The following is a 16,906-nucleotide window of genomic DNA, read 5'->3' on the forward strand; positions in this document are numbered from 1 at the left end:
GTGTGTGTTTTTGTTTTTTTTGCAAAAAGAATAGACACACGTTGTCTTTGGGGTAGGCATATACAGAATCCTCAATATGAAGTCTCTACCTAAAGAATTGGCTGGATGACATAGGGTTGAGTTGCGTGATTTTCACTATGTGCAGGTTATATGACAATAGCTCTTGGCTGTTTTTAACCACTTCCGGTTGTCACAGGAAGCTCTTACTCAACACACGTTGTCTTTGGGTTAGACATAAACAGAATCCTGAATATGAAGTCTCTACCTTAAGAATTGACTGAATAACAGATGGTTGAGTTGCGTGATTTTCACCATATGCAGGTTGACCATATGACAATAGCTCTTGGCTGTTTTTAACAACTTCCGGTTGTCACAGGAAGCTCTTACTTCACACACGTTGTCTTTGGGGTAGACATAAACAGAATCCTGAATATGAAGTCTCTACCTTAAGAATTGACTGAATGACAGATGGTTGAGTTGCGTGATTTTCACTATCTGCAGGTTGCTTATATGACAATAGCTCTAGGGTGATTTTAACATTTTCCGGTTGCTCCAGGAACCTTAGAATCGACACAGGTAGACCTCACAGTAGCCTGATGGATTGTTATAGAAGACAGGTTCATAAGGCATTCATAACCCACATAGACTTCAGGTTGAATTTAGGAGAATTGTCAATGTATTCCTATGGGGAGAGAAGTCATTGCACACAGTTTGATCTAAACACCTTCTTTTCACTGTGAAGGGTTAATGCCACAGGGTCAAGGTTAGGCTTGCACAGATCGGGAGGACCTCAGGAACGCTCCTGAGGTTGAATTGTGCTTCTAACCCTAATGGTTCTCTCACTGTCACCCATAAGCACTTGACATATTGGTGCAGGCCTCATTTTGGGCCTAGTTTTCTCACGGTCGCTGCGCTCATACCGAGCAAGCTACGGTCAAGCGGGGCGTCTCATTGAACTCGTCTCAGCCTAGAGATAATGGTAATGCCATTGCAGGCTCTTTGTGTCTTTAAGCACCGCACTGTGTCACTCCGTCCTCTCTGTGTGTGTGTTTGAGAGAGCTTTTCTTTGACATCTGATGGGATAAATGACTGATTTACAGTTCATGAGGGTTGCCTAGTCACACATATGAAGTTGTGGAAAGATCTGACCTTTTTAACCCTTCAAAACAGCCCCTATGACACCATTATAAGGCATTTCTGGTTGACACAGGAATCTGAACGTTAGGCTCTTATAGAATATTGAGTTTTAAGTGTTTCTGTTAAGAACTGACTTATTTACAGAGGGTTGAACAAGTGTGTGTTGTTTCAGAAAATCACAGAAAATCACAGAAATCTCGCAGAGCTCCGAAACCTGCCTTAACGGACTCATCTGAACACGCTGCAACTGGATATGTAACTTTTTTGAAAAAAAAACCTCTTGTTGTTGAATATCACCAATGTGTCATTGTACAATTTCTCTGAAATGAACATTGGTAAATGCATGGTTCCTTTTCTCCTGACACCGTAGGCTCATGTAGTTTGATGTGAAGCGGTCAAATCAGCACTCTATTTTCCTCTTTGACTTTCAATCCCAGAAAAATAGCCTTAACTCGAAAAGCGTCGAGGCCTCGACTCCATCCTGTTCGGGGCCAACTGCCCATTATGCCAAACCCACGCAGACCGAGTTTCGTCTTCGAATTATCTTCCGTTTAGGAGAAAAAGCCGTGTCGCGATTGGTGATATATGTTACATTTGCAATATGATTCCATACGCCCTCTCGTGGAATAATCCGGGACTGCAAGGAAATGACCAAAATTTGAAAATTTAATTAAACGGAAACCGAAGGTCCGAGAGACTCCGTTCGATGACTTCCTGGAAGATCCGGCCCCCGCGAGCGGCCCGACGCCGTCCGCGGATTTATCGGACGTGGTCGGACGTCTAGTAAGGGAGGGTACATTTGCAACATGGATTTTCTCACTAACCATACGGATGGCGCACGCGACGTCCCTTCATGTATGTAAACTTCCGACTTCAACTGTAACTAAACTCTGTCATATACAGTCCATCTCCTTTGTCTTTTTCTGGTCATCATGTATTCTTCTTCTGCCATGTGTAAGATGGGTAATCGCTTTAGCTGTAGCTGTGCTAGTTGCTGTGGTGTTGTCATTTATTGTATCCTGTACTGCTTGGTGCCTCTTGCCATCCCAGTCCCAGCATCCACAAATGGTTTCTGGTGTAATTTATTGTATCCTGTACTGCTTGGTCCCTCGTGCCGTCCCAGTCCCAGCACCCACAAATCTCCCTCTACCAGGCTGCCTGATTCACCACCTTTGTCCCAGCTACCACAAATGGTTTCTGGTGTAATTTATTGTAACCTGTGCTGTCTGTTTGAATGCATTAGGTTCTCCACCAGCCTGTGCTTTACCCTCCCTCCATTAGGCCGTCTGATTGGCCACTAGCTCTCCCAGCCACAGTAATTACCAGGAAGCACAATACACCAGGGGGTGGAGAGGGCAGGAAGTGGGTCATGTCACGTAAGAACGATAGACAGGCAGGCTGGGTAATCAGCGGAGGGGAGACGGGCTGTGGATGAGGACGTTAGACAGGCACGCTGGGTGGGTAATCAGCGGAGGGGAGACGGGCTGTGGATGAGGACGTTAGACAGGCAGGCTGGGTGGGTAATCAGCGGAGGAGAGACAGGCACATCTACCAATCATCCTGAACCTGCCTGTCACATCTACCAATCATCCTGAAATAGCTTGTCACCCCGGGGCATGCCAGCGTATCCTCCATCACCCTGCTGGTAGCCCTGCTGGTACTGTAGCCCTACTGGTAGCCCTACTGGTAGCCCTGCTGGTAGCCCTGCTGGTACTGTAGCCCTGCTGGTAGCCCTACTGGTAGCCCTGCTGGTACTATAGCTGTGTTGGTAGCCTTGCTGGTACTGTAGCCCTGCTGGTAGCCTTGCTGGTACTGTAGCCTTGCTGGTAGCCCTGCTGGTAGCCCTGCTGGTACTGTAGCCCTGCTGGTAGCCCTGCTGGTACTGTAGCCTTACTGGTAGCCTTGCTGGTAGCCTTGCTGGTACTGTAGCCCTGCTGGTAGCCCTGCTGGTAGCCCTGCTCGTACTGTAGCCCTGCTGGTAGCCCTGCTGGTACTGTAGCCCTGCTAGTACTGTAGCCCTGCTGGTACTGTAGCCCTGCTGGTACTGTAGCCCTGCTTGTAGCCCTGCTGGTACTGTAGCCCTGCTGGTAGCCCTGCTGGTACTGTAGCCCTGCTGGTACTGTAGCCCTGCTGGTAGCCCTGCTGGTAGCCCTGCTGGTAATGTAGCCCTGCTGGTAGCCCTACTGGTAGCCCTGCTGGTAGCCCTGCTGGTACTGTAGCCCTGCTGGTACGGTAGCCCTGCTGGTACGGTAGCCCTGCTTGTAGCCCTGCTGGTACTGTAGCCCTGCTGGTAGCCCTGATGGTACTGTAGCCCTGCTGGTAGCCCTGCTGGTAGCCCTGCTTGTACTGTAGCCCTGCTGGTAGCCCTGCTGGTACTGTAGCCCTGCTAGTACTGTAGCCCTGCTGGTACTGTAGCCCTGCTGGTAGCCCTGCTGGTAGCCCTGCTGGTAGCCCTGCTGGTACTGTAGCCCTGCTGGTACTGTAGCCCTGTTGGTAGCCCTGCTGGTACTGTAGCCCTGCTAGTACTGTAGCCCTGCTGGTACTGTAGCCCTGCAGGTAGCCCTGCTGGTAGCCCTGCTGGTAGCCCTGCTGGTACTGTAGCCCTGCTGGTAGCCCTGCTGGTACTGTAGCCCTGCTGGTAGCCCTGGTGGTACTGTAGCCCTGCTGGTACTGTAGCCCTGCTGGTACTGTAGCCCTGCTGGTACTGTAGCCCTGCTGGTACTGTAGCTCTGCTGGTAGCCCTGATGGTACTGTAGCCCTGCTGGTAGCCCTGCTGGTACTGTAGCCCTGCTGGTACTGTAGCCCTGTTGGTAGCCTTGCTGGTACTGTAGCCCTGCTGGTAGCCCTGCTGGTAGCCCAGCTGGTACTGTAGCTCTGCTGGTAGCCCTGCTGGTACTGTAGCCCTGCTGGTAGCCCTGCTGGTACTGTAGCCCTGCTGGTAGCCCTGCTGGTACTGTAGCCCTGCTGGTACTGTAGCCCTGCTGGTACTGTAGCTCTGCTGGTAGCCCTGATGGTACTGTAGCCCTGCTGGTAGCCCTGCTGGTAGCCCTGCTGGTAGCCCTGCTGGTACTGTAGCCCTGCTGGTAGCCCTGCTGGTACTGTAGCCCTGCTAGTACTGTAGCCCTGCTGGTACTGTAGCCCTGCTGGTAGCCCTGCTGGTAGCCCTGCTGGTACTGTAGCCCTGCTGGTACTATAGCCCTGCTGGTACTGTAGCCCTGCTGGTACTGTAGCCCTGTTGGTAGCCCTGCTGGTACTGTAGCCCTGCTAGTACTGTAGCCCTGCTGGTAATGTAGCCCTGCTGGTAGCCCTGCTGGTAGCCCTGCTGGTACTGTAGCCGTGCTGGTAGCCCTGCTGGTACTGTAGCCTTGCTGGTAGCCCTGATGGTACTGTAGCCCTGCTGGTAGCCCTGCTGGTAGCCCTGCTGGTACTGTAGCCCTGCTGGTACTGTAGCTCTGCTGGTAGCCCTGATGGTACTGTAGCCCTGCTGGTAGCCCTGCTGGTAGCCCTGCTGGTAGCCCTGCTGGTACTGTAGCCCTGCTGGTACTGTAGCCCTGTTGGTAGCCCTGCTGGTACTGTAGCTCTGCTAGTACTGTAGCCTTGCTGGTACAGTAGCCCTGCTGGTAGCCCTGCTGGTACTGTAGCTTTGCTGGTAGCCCTGCTGGTACTGTAGACCTGCTGGTAGCCCTGCTGGTACTGTAGCCCTGCTGGTAGCCCTGCTGGTACTGTAGCCCTGCTGGTAGCCCTGCTGGTACTGTAGCCCTGCTGGTAGCCCTGCTCTTACGGTAGCCCTGCTGGTACGGTAGCCCTGCTGGTACGGTAGCCCTGCTGGTACGGTAGCCCTGCTGGTACTGTAGCCCTGCTGGTAGCCCTGCTGGTTGCCCTGCTGGTAGCCCTGCTGGTAGCCCTGCTGGTACTGTAGCCCTGCTGGTACTGCAGCCCTGCTGGTACGGTAGCCCTGCTGGTACGGTAGCCCTGCTGGTAGCCCTGCTGGTAGCCCTGCTAGTACTGTAGCCCTGCTGGTAGCCCTGCTGGTACTGTAGCCCTGCTGGTACTGTAGCCCTGCTGGTAGTCCTGCTGGTAGCCCTGCAGGTACTGTAGCCCTGCTGGTAGCCCTGCTGGTACTGTAGCCTTGCTGGTAGCCCTGCTGGTACTGTAGCCCTGCTGGTAGCCCTGCTCATACTGTAGCCCTGCTGGTAGCCCTGCTGGTACTGTAGCCCTGCTGGTACTGTAGCCCTGCTGGTACGGTAGCCCTGCTTGTAGCCCTGCTGGTACTGTAACCCTGCTAGTACTGTAGCCCTGCTGGTACTGTAGCCCTGCTGGTAGCCCTGCTGGTACTGTAGCCCTACTGGTAGCCCTGCTGGTACTGTAGCCCTGCTAGTACTGTAGCCCTGCTGGTACTGTAGCCCTGCTGGTAGCCCTGCTGGTACTGTAACCCTGCTAGTACTGTAGCCCTGCTGGTACTGTAGCCCTGCTGGTAGCCCTGCTGGTACTGTAGCCCTGCTGGTACTGTAGCCCTGCTGGTACTGTAGCTCTGCTGGTAGCCCTGATGGTACTTTAGCCCTGCTGGTAGCCCTGCTGGTAGCCCTGCTGGTACTCTAGCCCTGCTGGTACTGTAGCCCTGTTGGTAGCCCTGCTGGTACTGTAGCCCTGCTAGTACTGTAGCCTTGCTGGTACTGTAGCCCTGCTGGCAGCCCTGCTGGTAGCCCTGCTGGTACTGTAGCCCTGCTGGTACTGTAGCCCTGCTGGTACTGTAGCCCTGCTGGTAGCCCTGATGGTATTGTAGCCCTGCTGGTTGCCCTGCTGGTAGCCCTGCTGGTACTGCAGCCCTGCTGGTACTGCAGCCCTGCTGGTACGGTAGCCCTGCTGGTAGCCCTGCTGGTACTGTAGCCCTGCTGGTATTGTAGCCCTGCTGGTAGTCCTGCTGGTACTGTAGCCTTACTGGTAGCCTTGCTGGTAGCCCTGCTGGTACTGTAGCCCTGCTGGTAGCCCTGCTCGTACTGTAGCCCTGCTGGTAGCCCTGCTGGTACTGTAGCCCTGCTGGTAGCACTGCTGGTAGCCCTGCTGGTAGCCCTGCTGGCACTGTAGCCCTGCTGGTAGCCCTGCTGGTACTGTAGCCCTGCTGGTAGCCCTGCTGGTACTGTAGTCCTGCTGGTACGGTAGCCCTGCTGGTACGGTAGCCCTGCTGGTACGGTAGCCCTGCTGGTACTGTAGCCCTGCTGGTAGCCCTGCTGGTACTGTAGCCCTGCTGGTACTGTAGCCCTGCTGGTACTGTAGTCCTGCTGGTACTGTAGCCCTGCTGGTAGCCCTGCTGGTAGCCCTGCTGGTACGGTAGCCCTGCTGGTAGCCCTGCTGGTACTGTAGCCCTGCTGGTAGCCCTGCTGGTACTGTAGCCCTGCTGGTAGCCCTGCTGGTACTGTAGCCCTGCTGGTACTGTAGCCCTGCTGGTAGCCCTGCTGGTAGCCCTGCTGGTACTGTAGCCCTGCTGGTACTGTAGTCCTGCTGGTACTGTAGCCCTGCTGGTAGCCCTGCTGGTACTGTAGCCCTGCTGGTAGCCCTGCTGGTACTGTAGCCCTGCTGGTACTGTAGCCTTGCTGGTACTGTAGCCCTGCTGGTAGCCCTGCTGGTACTGTAGCCCTGCTGGTAGCCCTGCTGGTACTGTAGCCCTGCTGGTAGCCCTGCTGGTACTGTAGCCCTGCTGGTAGCCCTGCTGGTACTGTAGCCCTGCTGGTACTGTAGCCTTGCTGGTACTGTAGCCCTGCTGGTACTGTAGCCTTGCTGGTAGCCCTGCTGGTACTGTAGCCCTGCTGGTACTGTAGCCTTGCTGGTACTGTAGCCCTGCTGCTGGTACACCATTCAATTCAAAGGGGTTTATTGTAATGGGAAACATATGTTGACATTGCCAAAGTGAAATAGATAATAAACAAAAGTGAAATAAACAATACAAATTAACAGTAAACAAAGGTTCCAAAGGAATAAAGACATTTCAAATGTCATATTATGTCTATATTCAGTGTTGTAACGATGTGCAAATAGTTAAAGAACATAAGGGAAAATAAATAAACAATTATGGGTTGTATTTACAATGGTGTTTGTTCTTCACTGGTTGACCTTTTCTTGTGGCAACAGGTCACAAATCTTGCTGCTGTGATGGAACACTGTGGTATTTCACCCTGTAGATATGGGAGTTTATCACAATTGAATTTGTTTTCAAATTCTTTGTGGGTCTGTGTAATCTGAGGGAAATATGTGTCTCTAATATGGTCATACATTTGGCAGGAGGTTAGGAAGTGCAGCTCAGTTTCCACCTCATTTTGTGGTCAGTGTGCACATAGCCTGTCTTCTCTTGAGAGCCATGTCTGCCTACGGCGGCCTTTCTCAATAGCAAGGCTATGCTCACTGAGTCTGTACATAGTCAAAGCTTTCCATAAGTTTGGGTCAGTCACAGTGGTCAGGTATTCTGCCACTGTGTTCTCTCTGTTTAGGACCAAATAGCATTCTAGTTTGCTCTGTTTAATTGTTAATTCTTTCCAATGTGTCAAGTAATTATCTTTTTGTTTTCTTATGACTTTGTTGGGTCTAGTTGTGTTGCTGACCTGGGGCTCTGTGGGGTCTGTTTGGGGAACAGAGCCCCTGGACCAGCTTGCTTAGGGGACTCTTCTCCAGGTTCATCTCTCTGTAGGTGATGGCTTTGTTATGGAAGGTTTGGGAATCGCTTCCTTTTAGGTGGTTGTAGAATTTAACATCTCTTTTCTGGATTTTGATAATTAGCGGGTATCGGCCTAATTCTGCTCTGCATGCATTATTTGGTGTTTTACGTTGTACACTGATGATGTTTTTGCAAAGTCTGAATTTGGTGTTTGTCCCATTTTGTGAATTCTTGGTTGGTGAGCGGACCCCAGACCTCACAACCATAAAGGACAATGGGTTCTATAACTGATTCAAGTATTTTTGCCAGATCCTAATTGGAATGTCGAATGTTATGTTCCTTCTGATGGCATAGAAGGCCCTTCTTGCCTTGTCTCTCAGATTGTTCACAGCTTTGTGGAAGTTACCTGTGGCGCTGATGTTTAGGCCGAGGTATGTATAGTTTTTTGTGTGCTCTTGGGCAACGGTGTCTAGATGGAATTTGTATTTGTGGTCCTGGCGACTGGACCTATTTTGGAACACCATTATTTTTGTCTTACTGAGATTTACTGTCAGGGCCCAGGTCTGTCAGGGCCCAGGTCTGTCAGGGTCCAGGTCTGGCAGAATCTGTGCAGAAGATCTAGGTGCTGCTGTAGGCCCTCCTTGGTTGGGGACAGAAGCACCAGATCATCAGTAGACATTTGACTTCAGATTGGAAAGAAATGGGTTTTTTTGTTGCCAATTTTAACAGCACACTTGTTGTTTGTGTACATGGATTTTATAATGTTGTATGATTTTCCCCCAACACCACTTTCCGTCAATTTGTGGCTGACCAGCTCAAATCGGTCTTATGTAGCAAAATTTGAATTGGTGTTGTTTTTTTTTTTTACAATGGATAAAAGTAGAGACTCAGAGCTACAAAATGGTATATCAAACACTGAATTTGAGGAACATTGGGAAAGTATTTCTGCTTTGAAAGTTGATAAACTTGTAAACTCACTTTTGAGAAAATGGCCTTTGAATGTTTTGGTACCTAGTGAAGAGCGGTCTCCACCCATTCAGCATCGTTCACACACTCTTAACCCTCCGGTTGTGTTCGTTTCATGTTAATTCATTAAGTGTTCCCGTCCAAAATGAACGCCCCCATTATAGCTGATTATAAATCCAGAATAATCCATATATTATCACCTAATGTTGTGTTAGATCTTTTTATCCACTTAAGTTCTTGTGAACATTACAAGTTTTAAACTTCTATTTGCTATTTATGGCCTGTAGGTCTCATTGACCTGAGCTCATACAACTCGTTTTTGAGTAAATAAAATGATAATGTATGGATTATTTTGACTATAACAAATACTCAGATGAAACATATTGTGTTATTTATCACAGTCTACTTTGTGTCACAGTTTAACAAGGACTTTGTCCTCCTCACCAGTGTCATGATCAAAGATATGATCAAGAGCCTCACATACAGTATATCGTTCGGTCATTGTGCTGCCACAGAATGAGTTGTGAGCAAGGCCTCAAAAAAGCTTTTATATACCAGAGCTACGAGAAAGGTTCTACATATTATTGAAACATTGTTGCGATTGTTTGGTTCCCGTGGGGGAAAGATTCTATTGGGGAAAGGTTCCCGTGGGGGTTGCCATGGAAGCCAAGAAGGTGTGTGTGTGTGTGTGTGTGTGTGTGTGTGTGTGTGTGTGTGTGTGTGTGTGTGTGTGTGTGTGTGTGTGCTCAAACACACATGCATGTGGGGGTCTGGGAGAGGAAGTGTGTCCATCTGATGAATGGGCATGTGCCTGAACTCAATTTTATACACTAATTGTAGTCTCACCCATTCATTTCTAATGACCGGTCATTTTTGACCGGGAACACCACAGGTGTACAAAAGTTAAATAAAACACCCAAAGTTTTATGAAAATCATCCAAATGTATTTTGTGTGTTCAGATGCCCTGTGTGAACAAAGTCATGGAACCTCACGACAATCAGATTAAATTAATTACATTTTTTAAAGAGAGAACTATTAAATCGGTCCAATTCAACCGGAACACAGCAGGAGGGTTTAGCACCACCCATCTCGTTTCGCTCTCGCAGCGAAAACTTGACGCTCTGGCCGATGAATTGTTTTGCTCTGGATAACATGAAAACAACCTAACCAGCTGTTCTGGCAACAATTTCATAACTGTTTTTGCCGACGTTGTGATGCTGCCATGTTGTGTTGCTACCATGCTGGGTCTCTCTTTATGTAGTGTTGTGGTGTCTCTCTTGTCGTGATGTATATTTTGGCCTATATTTTTATTTATTTTTTATTTTTAATCCCAGCCCCCGTCCCCGCAGGAGGCCTTTTGCCTTTTGGTAGGTCGTCATTGTAAATAAGAATTTGTTCTTAACTGACTTGCCTAGTTAAATAAAGGTTAAAAAAATAAATACAAAATTGTGGAATCTTTTAAGACATATAGCTAGCTAGCTAGCTAGCTAGCTAGGTAAACAATGAACACAGTAAGGTAAACAACGTGTAAGATCACACACGTCAAGTAACGTTAGCTAACAAGCCAGCCAGCTAACGTTAGCTAGTTAAACAACAATGAACATAGTGCCAACTCATGACGTTACTAAGCCTTGCATAAATCTACTGGTAGTGGTAGCTGTCCAACCAGGTTCCATGTTAGATAGTTAACATTAGGCCTTAACTAGCAAAGCAAACGGCTCTGAGATACGAATAAGAACATCATACACGTAACGTTAGCTAGGGAGCCAGCCAGCTAACGTCAGCTAGCTAGCTAACAGTACACTTTAACTTGAAATGAAACCACTTTCTGTCAAAATTAGAAATGTGTAATATCTGAAAATGTAGCTAACGTTAGCTAGACTATCTTACCTGTATACATCATCCATGCATGATGGACACATCTCCCTGTTATGGATGTCATGCCACGGTTACCCTTAGTTTGAAGATGTAATCCGGAGACAGGTGTTTTATCCATCTCTTTAGCTATCATACTCTATTTCCACTGATTTAAAAACTTGATCCTCCAGAAAGTGGACAGCAACATTTATGCAGCTCCACTACACAATAAAACATTTGTAAACCCGCGTTCGACAGGATTACCAACACTGACTGACGAGCTCCAATAGACAGAAGCCTTCTATACGGCAGACCAATCCGAACTCCTCTCTCGGCATGTTCAGCCCACTCATTATCTCAGCCAATCATGGCTAGTGTGAAGGTTGCTGATTTTTTTCTGTGGCTAAACCAACTAGACTCGTAAATGTAACCTTTTTATTCGTATTTACAGATGGCATACAAGTTTGTTATTAATTAAGGCACATAAAAGTTCACATGTTCCAGAAGGCATTTCTGCCAAAAGGTTTACATTGAAATGGCTGTTAAGTAGTGTCCCGCGACATACGCCTAGTTTCCTGAAACTAGTCACATTTGTATAGCAGACCCTCATGCCAAATTGAGTCAAAAGCTTTTTTGATATCAACAAAGGATGAAAAGACTTTACCTTTTTTTATTTGTTTCTTTGTCAATTAGGGTGTGCAGGGTGAATACGTGGTCTGTCATACGGTAATTTGGTAAAAAGCCAATTTGACATTTGCTCAGTACATTGTTTTCACTGAGGACATGAACTAGTCTGCTAGGATTTTTCCAAGGTTCCTGTTGACGCATATACCACGGTAGTTATTAGGGTCAAATTTGTCTCCGCTTTTGAGATTGGGGTGATCAGTCCTTGGTTCCAAATATCGGGGAAGATGCCAGAGCCAAGGATGATGTTAAATAGTTTGTGTAGCCAATTGGAATTTGCTGTCTGTATATTTTATCATTTCATTGAGGATACCATCAACACCACATGCCTTTTTGGGTTGGAGGGTTTGTATTTTGTCCGTGAGTTCATTCAATGTAATTGGAAAATCCAGTGGGTTCTGGTAGTCTTTAATAGTTGATTCTAAGATTTGTATTTGATCATATTTTTGCTGTTTGTTCTTTGTTATAAGGACAAAAAGATTGGAGAAGTGGTTTATCCATAAATCACCGTTTTGGATAGATAACTCTTCGTGTTATTGTTTGTTTAATTTTCCCAGAAGTGATTTCATTCTATGGATTCTTCAATTACATTGAGCTAATTTCTGATGTGCTGCTCCTTATTTTTCCGTAGTGTATTTCTGTATTGTTTTAGTGATTCACCATAGTGAAGGTGTAGACTCAGGTTTTCTGGGTCTCTATGTTTTTGCTTGGTTAAGTTTCTCTATTTCTTTCTTAGGTTTTTGCATTCTTCATCAAACCATTTGTCGTTGTTGTTCATTTTCTTCGGTTTTATTTTAGATATTTATTTTGATAGGGAAGCTGAGAGGTCAAATATACTGTTTAGATTTTCTACTGCTAGTTTTACACCTTCACTATTACAGTGGAATGTTTTGTCCAGGAAGTTGTCTGAAATGGATTTGTTGTTGTCTAATAGTTTTTTGGTAGGTTTCCACAGTACTTTCCTTACATCTATAGCATTTCTTAACCTCTCTTGGGAAGGTGGGACGCCACGGTTCACACTATTCAACAGAAAAATCAGAGCGCCAAATTCAAAACCACAAAATGTCATAATTCAAAGTTCTCAAACATACAACTATTTTACACCATTTTAAAGATACACGTCTCCTTAATGTAACCACGTTGTCCGATTTCAAAAAGGCTTTACGGCGAAAGCATAAAGTTAGATTATGTTAGGACAGTTCCAACACAAGAAAAACCACACAGCCATTTTCCTAGCAAGGACAGGCGTCACAAATACCAGAAATTCAGCTAAAATTATGCACTAACCTTTGACGATCTTCATCAGATGACACTCCTAGGACATCATGTTACACAATACATGCATTTTTTGTTCGATCAAGTTGATATTTATATCCGAAAACATCCTTTTACATTGGTGCGTGATGTTCAGAAAATATTTTGCCTCCAATACTGCCGGTGAATCAGCACAACAATTTACAAAAATACTCATCATAAACATTGATAAAATATTAAACTGTTATTCAAAGAATTATAGATGAACATCTCCTTTATGCAACCGCTGTGACAGATTTCAAAAAAGCTTCACGGGGAAAGCACACTTTGCAATAATCTGAGTACTTCGCTCAGAAAAATACACCAGGCAATACAGATACCCGCCATTTTGGAGTCATCTAAAATCATAAATAGCATTAGAAATATTCACTTAACTTTGATGATCTTCATCAGAAGGCACTTCCAGAAATCCCAGGTCCACAATACATGTTGTTTTGTTCGATAAAGTCCACAATTTATGTCCAAATAACTCCTTGTTGTTTCCGCGTTCAGTAAGCTAGTCCAAGTGTAGGAAGTGCGGCCAAAATGTCACGACGAAAAGTCAAAAAAAGTTCTATTTACGTTTATTCAAACATGTCAAACGTTGTTTTGCATCAATCTTTAGGGCCTTTTTAACTTAGAACTTCAATAATATTCCAACCGGATGATTCCAGTGTCTTGAAAAACAGCTAACTCTCACGTGAATGCGCACCTATGAACTCATTTGCTTTCCTGAGTCAACAACTTCCTCTGTTCGCTCTCTGTTCATCATAGACGCCTCAAACAACTTTCTAAAGACTGTTGACATCTAGTGGAAGCCTTAGGAAGTGCATAATGAACCCTAAGTCACTGTGTGTTCGATAGGCAATGACTTGAAAGGACTACAAGCACCAGACTTCCCACTTCCTGGTTAGATTTTTCTCAGGTTTTTGCCTGCCATATGAGTTCTGTTACTCACAGACATCATTCAAACAGTTTTAGAAACTTGAGTGTTTTCTATCCAAATCTACTAATAATATGCCTATTCTAGTTCCTGGGCCCGAGTAGTAGGCCGTTTAATTTGGGTACGTTTTTCATCCGGCCGTGAAAATACTGCCCCCTACCCTAGAGAAGTTAATATTATTCAGCTCCGTTGGCTTTGATGCCTCATGATTGAGTATTGCTCTGTTCAAGTAGACTGTGATTTTGCTGTGATCTGATAGGGGTGTCAGTGGACTGACTGTGAACACTCTGAGAGACTGTGGGTTGAGGTCAGTGATAAAGTAGTCTACAGTACTACTGCCAAGAGATGAGCTGTAGGTGTACCTACCATAGGAGTCCCCTCGAAGCCTACCATTAACTATGTACAGACCCTGCGTGTGACAGAGCTGCAGGATTTGTGACCCGTTTTTGTTGGTTATGTTGTTGTAGTTGTGCCTAGGGGGCATATTTGGGAAAGAATGCTGTCACCTCCAGGTAGGTGTTTGTCCCCCTGTGTGATGAGGGTGTCAGGTTCTTGTCCAGTTCTGGCATTTAGGTCACCACAGACTAGTACATGTCCCTGGGCCTGGAAATGATTGATTTCCCCCTCCAGGATGGAGAAGCTGTCTTCATTATAGTATGGGGATTCTAGTGGGGGGATATAGGTAGGATGGAGAAGCTGTCTTCATTATAGTATGGGGATTCTAGTGGGGGGGATATAGGTAGGATGGAGAAGCTGTCTTCATTATAGTATGGGGATTCTAGTTGGGGGATATAGGTAGGATGGAGAAGCTGTCTTCATTAAAGTATGGGGATTCTAGTGGGGGGATATAGGTAGCACACAGGAGGACATTTTTCTCTGTTGAGATAATTTCCTTTTGAATTTCTAGCCAAATGTTCCTGTTTTGATTAATTTAATAGAGTGGGTTAGGTCTGCTCTGTACCAAATTAGCATACCCCCTTAGTCCCTTCCCTGTTTCACACCTGGTAGTTTGGTGGATGGGACTACCAGCTCTCTGTAACCTAGAGGGCAACCAGTGGGTCCATCTCCTCTATACCACCCACCTGGTAGTGTGGTGGATGGGACTACCAGCTCTCTGTAACCTAGAGGGCAACCAGTGGGTCCATCTCCTCTATACCACCTGGTAGTTTGGTGGATGGGACTACCAGCTCTCTGTAACCTAGAGGGCAACCAGTGGGTCCATCTCCTCTATACCACCCACCTGGTAGTGTGGTGGATTGGACTACCAGCTCTCTGTAACCTAGAGGACAACCAGTGGGTCCGTCTCCTCTATACCACCTGGTAGTGTGGTGGATGGGACTACCAGCTCTCTGTAACCTAGAGGACAACCAGTGGGTCCATCTCCTCTATACCACCCACCTGGTAGTGTGGTGGATGGGACTACCAGCTCTCTGTAACCTAGAGGGCAACCAGTGGGTCCGTCTCCTCTATATCATGTTTCTTGTAGGATGACAATGTCTGTATTACCGATTTCTTTGGTGAAGTCCTGGTTCCTGCTCTTTAGGCCAAAGGCAGATGACCTCAGGCCATGGATATTCCAGGATGAGATAGTGAAGGCTTTGAGTTCCATAAAGTGTCCAATATTGTTAGTCGTGTGGTTTGGCCTCAGACCAGTAAGTGTCTCTCTCTTTCTTTCCCTCTCACTTCCTCCCTCTCTCTGTCCTTACCTCGCTCTCTCTCTCTCTCTTTGTCCTTCCTTCTCTCTCTCTCTCGCTCTGTCTTTCTCTCTTCGTCCTTCCTTCTCTCTCTGTGTACTTCCTCTCTTCTCTCTGTCCTTCCTTCTCTCTGTGTCTTTCTCTCTCTGTGTGCGTTCTTCTCTTGTCTCTCTCTATCCTTCTTATACTCTCTCTGTCCTTCCTTCTCTCTCTCTGTGTCCTTCATTCTCTCTGTCCTTCCTTCTCTCTCTCTGTCCTTCCTTCCTTCCTTCCTTCCTTCCTTCCTTCCTTCCTTCCTTCCTTCCTTCCTTCCTTCCTTCCTTCCTTCCTTCCTTCCTTCCTTCCTTCCTTCTCTCTCTCTCTGTCCTTCCTTCTCTCCCTGTCCTCTCTCAATTTTTTTTCAATTCAGTTTGCTTTATTGGCATGACGTAACAATGTACATATTGCCAAAGCTTACTTTGGAGATTTACAATATCATAAATAATCAGAATAATCAATATTGTACTCTATATATTTAAAACTAAGTAATTGTACTGTCTACAGTAGTCTATGTATTTAATCAATCAATCAAATGTATTTATAAAGCCCTTCTTACATCAGCTGATATCTCAAAGTGCTGTACAGAAACCCAGCCTAAAACCCCAAACAGCAAGCAATGCAGAGGTAGAAGCACGGTGGCTAGGAAAAACTCCCTAGAAAGGCCAGAACCTAGGAAGAAACCTAGAGAGGAACCAGGCTAAGAGGGGTGGCCAGTCCTCTTCTGGCTGTGCCGGGTGGAGATTATAACAGAACATGGCCAAGATGTTTAAATGTTCATAGATGACCAGCAGGGTCAAATAATAATAATCACAGTGGTTGTCGAGGGTGTAACAGGTCAGCACCTCAAGTGTAAATGTCAGTTGGCTTTTCATAGCCGATCATTGAGAGTACCTCTACCGCTCCTGCTGTCTCTAGAGAGCTGAAAACAGTAGGTCTGGGACAGGTAGCACGTCCGGTGAACAGGTCAGGGTTCCATAGCCGCAGGCAGAACAGTTGAAACTGGAGCAGCAGCACGGCCAGGTGGACTGGGGACAGCAAGGAGTCATCAGGCCAGGTAGTCCTGAGGCATGGTCCTAGTGCTCAGGTCCTCCGAGAGAGAGAATTAGAGAGAGCATACTTAAATTCACACAGGACACCGGATAAGACAGGAGAAATACTCCAGATATAACAGACTGACCCTAGCCTCCCGACACATAAACTACTGCAGCATAAATACATTTAAACCTCAGTAATTGTAGTGTGTGCAGTACTCTGTATATGTTGTACCAATTGACAGATCTGGATCATTTGACATTTTGCTCATTTCGGATCAGGTCTGCATCCTTTTTTTACATTTGAGGGCCTGAAGTATGGTATAGAGCTCCTGCTCAGTAATTGGGGAGTTCAATGGATTTTGATTGTCCTTTATAGCTTTTCTAATCCATTCAACTTCTCATGAATTTGGCGTTGTTCAGCATTTGCATAAATTTGAACGGTGTTTTAGAGTGTTTTAAAATGGGTTATCCATATGTCGACATTTTGTATATCTAATTCCTCTTGTTTTCATTTTCTTTTGGTTTTTCCAGAAGTTGTTTGTGTTTATGGACTCCTCAGTTGGTGTCAGCTGCTTGCTGTTGTACTGTGCTTTTTTGGTTCTAAGTGTACGT

This window comes from Salmo trutta, unplaced genomic scaffold (genome assembly GCF_901001165.1).
Source record: "Salmo trutta unplaced genomic scaffold, fSalTru1.1, whole genome shotgun sequence".
Classification (NCBI taxonomy): domain Eukaryota; kingdom Metazoa; phylum Chordata; class Actinopteri; order Salmoniformes; family Salmonidae; genus Salmo; species Salmo trutta.